Raw genomic sequence first — 4719 nt, 5'->3', positions numbered from 1 at the left:
TGTTTAATTCTCGATAGGTAACCCACCACTTTATACAAAATTGGTCCATAGCCGATTCGGTAGGGTCCCTTTTGGACCGATAATCTGTAGAAGGGGTCACTAAGGTTAAGATCATACAAAATGGGTCCATAGCTCAATGTTAGAGCATTTGATTGCAGATCAAGAGGTCACCAATTCGAACCTAGTTGGACCCTTATATCCTGGATAGAAATTTGTTACACTTCTTGGACCGACACTATGTCTAAGGGGTCACTAAGGTTAAAATCCTACAAAATGGATCCATGGCTCAGTGGTAGAGAATTTTACAGGTCACCCGATTGAACTTGGTTGGGCCCTTTTATTTTGGACAGACACTTTTTACACTTTTTACACTTTTTACACTATGTCTAATGGGTCACTAAGGTTGAAATCATGCAAAATGGGTCCATAGCTCAGTGGTAGAAAACATTTTACTTTGTTTTCAACCTCTTTTAACTTGCAATCCGTGCTTCGAGAATCCACCGAAAATGGGTCATGTCTCCCTTTTTGTTTTCACTTACTCCTCCTAAATCTATAAAATGTCTCCCATTTTTATTCATTTTCTCTTTTCTTAAATATCAAAATCTTAAATAAAAAGGAAGAGCTCTCTATTTAACATTTTAAAAATCGGTAAATTAAAAAATCCTACATTGATATATTCGTAATTTCATGTAGTCTTCCTAAGTTTGCCGGCGACATTGTTTGTTGTCGAGCTTGATAATGTGAGTTTGCACCCTTATTGTTGAATAAATGACATGAAACTAGTTTCACATAGTAACATTGCCTTTTGCTCCCATTGGTGGAAGGATAATGGGTCGATTATACCTATAGGGTAGTTTTAAGCGTGACAACGAGACTATTTTTTTTTTTTAGTTAAAAATCAGAATTATAACAATCTGCCTAAAACCCTCCGACTAATTTTGCTTCATTTCTAAATGCTGGCAGACAAAGTAGAAAATGAAAACATGTAAATTGTAAACTCAAACATTTCAAAGAAATAAATAAGTTTTGATGGTACCAATGCTAACCAGAAAACAATCAACCAAATTTATTTCAAACATAGAAAACTTTATGTCTCCATTTTGTAAAGCCAATAACCCAAAGGGCCTAATATAGTAGAGAAATAAAAAATGTTACCCTCATCTGTGTTGTGCTGTGCCATAAGTGATCAATGGATGTTGCCTTTGACCAATTCCTACTAATTTTTTTTCTATATTTTGAAACTATTTTAAGCACTTTTCTCTTATACTCATAGTTTACCTTTTAAGGTTGTAAATATTTGTGTAGGGGTGACTATTATGATTATCAATTTACTGAGTCAAGTGAAAATAAATTTTTAAGATGAAATTAAAGTATTAATTTTGATGTCATCCTTACCTGAGTTTTGGGATATTGTTATTAATGAGATTCAATCTAATGCCATTAGTAATTCACAATGATAATATTTAAAATACGTGACAAAAAAGAATGGTCAACCTAAGATATTTGAAACAAATAAATATTTTTTCCTCTGTGGTCTATCAAATCACTCATTTGAAATTCCTTAGTAATAAACTTGAAGTCTTACATCTTTTATAGAGAAAAGTTTCTAAAATAGAAGTCTTATTAGATACTTCTAAGCATTTAGAGATCAACTAGACACAAAGCTATACATTCTAAAAAGAATTAGGGGTTAAACTTTTAAGTTAACGTAATTTAAGAAACTTATGATTTTTATATTATCAAGAATTTAATTGAGCTAGGTCGATTCAATCTAGTCGACCCAAGAATTGAACCGAACCAAACCAACTAGTTAGTAACTCTTTAGTGGAAGCATTTTCACATAAAGTAGAAGCAATAATGGAGGGTTTGAAATAATATAGTTTTCACCCCTTGTTTCTCGAGTGAATATTGAAATAATATAGTTTTCATGTTATGTTTTGCACGGAAGAAAGAAAGACTGGGATGTAAAGTATTATTTCAATTTGTTTGTAATATACAACAATATATAAATTAACTATAAGAAATATATAAAATTATATGTTCTCCAAGAGCTTCAATCAACACTGGAGGGTTACTTCTGCAACACTCTAAAGGTGCTCAAGATCACAACGAGTTAGATAAAATAGCTCTAGAACTTTGAATCCAATAACTTGAGTTTGACTCGTGATAGGATCTCTCTTCGCATAAAATAGGAAAACCATTCTAAAATAAATTTTTATAAGGGGTTCTATGGTGTAGTGGTTAGCACTTTGGACTTTGAATCCAACGACCTGGGTTCAACTCTCGGTAGGACCTTTAAGAAATGACCCTTATCTGAAAACACAAAATAAGGAACGACAACACAAGACATTTTAAAACAAAAGACGGTTACCTAGCATTCGAAGTGAAAACACAAATTTTCTTGAGGTATTCTTGAGTTTTAGGTTTCGAACTTGCTCCAACCAACTTGAAATCTTGAATTTATGCTCATGTCATATAAAATAGACCTTACAGAAAATAGTTGGTAATTTGGGTTTCGTTAGGAGCATGTCTAAACCTTGAGCTAGGATATGACTTCTTGTTTCGTTTGGAGATTTCTTGTTTCGTTTTCAGGAACTAAATCTTAGAGGTTGTCATGTCATACATCGTGTTTTAACCATGAAAACTCTTCCGAAGTAACTCTTAATTTTCTCCCCATGAGTGCATAGGTGGCGTTGTCATAATCGTGGCATCCTGCTAGCAAATCCTGGTGCACGGCATCTCATTTAGGTGAGGGAGATAATAAGTTCATCATGGAATCCTGCTCATGGTACATATACCATAGCATCCCACCTAAAGAGAAATAGGGGCCTCGTGGTACACTTCATGAAGTGAGATAATGGTTACTTCAGGCATGGATCCTAGCAACTTGTTAAGCATGATGTTTGCATTAACCTAGGTGTTTTCTTGGATTCTTGGTGATCCTAGGTTTATGCATAACGTCTTGAGTCAAGCTTGGAACTTATAAGTTCTTAGGAATAGCCCAGCATGATATTGTGTATGTAGTATCTATTAGAGACCAAGGGTACATCTGGGGAATCTATTATTTCAGGGATACCACTTTAGTTATCCTAGGAGGGAAAGTCATATGGATCGTGATGAGCATTTTCTCCCATATCTTGGTTTCGCTAACTAAAGTTTTCCAATAACTCCCAAACTTCATTACCTTATATAACCTCTCGGAATAAGGATTCATACAACATTTCATAAAATAAGATCTACTGAGAAAATCTGAGAAAAGGTCAAATTTTGAGTTGAACTGGTCGTATCATCGTTTTCTTCCTCTGAACAGAAAGAAGTTGAGCATTTTTCGCATCGCCGCCATTTGAAACTCGGCCTGTACAGCTACATTTACAGCGTTTCTCTCCTCGATTTCTTCGTGAAACTTAAAGATGGATGTTACAAGAAAGGGCTAGGGATTTATTTGATAACTTCTCGTGGATCGTAGCCTAAGATATTTGCTACCAAAGTTCATCCAAATCTGATTTATCGCTGGAGATAAAACAAAGGATTTCTTAGTGGGTAGCCGATTCTAGGGGTTTCAAGGCCCTATTTCTTCATTGAACCTCTTTCATATCCTATCTTCAGGCTAAAGGAATTGGTTTGGAGGAACGTCTTTGAGTGTAGGACCTTAATTTCCAAAATCATTCTCGATATAAAGGATCTTCCCGAATTTTTAGTTTCTTATTTAGAAGGAATTTCAAGAGGCTCAAGAAGGGAAAAATGATCAACATGATATGAAGGATTTTTAGAAAAATTATGGATTTTTCAGAAAAAATAATATTAAAATATTCGGTAAGTGAAAACTTCCCATAATACCCCTGGAGGAATGGATAATTACGAAAATGCCCCTCTGCTCAGAATCAGAACATCTACAGTGACCATCTGAGAAATATCTCTGGAACTCGAATCTCAGCCGTTGGATCTTCCCCGAATTTGGATAAGATCTAGACAACGGACAGATCATCACATCCAACGGCTGGTATTCAAAACTAAAGTCGGTAAAGCCCTGATCAAAACGGATTTTCCGACGAATTATCCAGAAGGTTCAATCTCCAAATCACGACGAATCTGGAGCTTTCAATGTCGGTTTAAGCTCCTCCTATAAAGTTTGAAGTAGGGGCAACAATATGGAACAAGACTCGAGCAAGGTCGAGCACCCATTCGAGAGTTATGATTGTTTAGTTTGTGGGTCTCCTACTCTCGGGTTTCTAAATTCGAGAGCAATTCTCCACCATTCCTCCTCAAGCTTATTCCTATAGTTTCTAAACAAGATTACCCACAAGTTCTATGAAGGAATCGAGAGCTGAAACGTCATAGAACAAGATTCCCAAGAGATCGAATATCCGGCGTTTCGGGTGAGTTGCATACTGAGAATGATTTCTGGAAATTAAGGTTCCACACTCAAAGACATTCCTCCAAACCAGTTTCTATAGCTTGAGGAAAGGATATGGAAGAGGTTCCATGAAGAAATCAGGCCTTGAAAACCCCTAGAATCGGCTACCCGATAAGAAATCCCCCGTTTTAGCTCCGGCGAAGGAAATGATTTTGGACGAACTTTGGAGCACAATATCTTAGGCTGTGATCCACGAAAAGGTATGAAATCAATCCCAAGCTCTTCCTTGTAAAACCATCGTTAAGTTTAATGAAGAAATCGAGGGGAGAAACGAAGATATCGAGGCTGTGGAAGGCCACTTTTTG

General features: G+C 35.9%; 1 non-coding gene across 1 annotated transcript; it reads left to right on the top strand.

Annotated features, from left to right (window-relative positions):
• Positions 1–2223: 2223 nt before the first annotated feature.
• TRNAQ-UUG lies at positions 2224–2295 on the top strand. Its single transcript has one exon. It is a non-coding gene; the product is annotated as a tRNA-Gln (tRNA).
• The last annotated feature ends 2424 nt before the right edge of the window (positions 2296–4719 follow it).

Source organism: Cucurbita moschata, unplaced genomic scaffold, assembly GCF_002738365.1.
Source record: "Cucurbita moschata cultivar Rifu unplaced genomic scaffold, Cmos_1.0 Cmo_Scf00065, whole genome shotgun sequence".
NCBI classification, from domain to species: Eukaryota; Viridiplantae; Streptophyta; class Magnoliopsida; order Cucurbitales; family Cucurbitaceae; genus Cucurbita; species Cucurbita moschata.
Note: the sequence above shows the minus strand (reverse complement) of the source record. Positions and strands in the feature narration are given on the sequence as shown.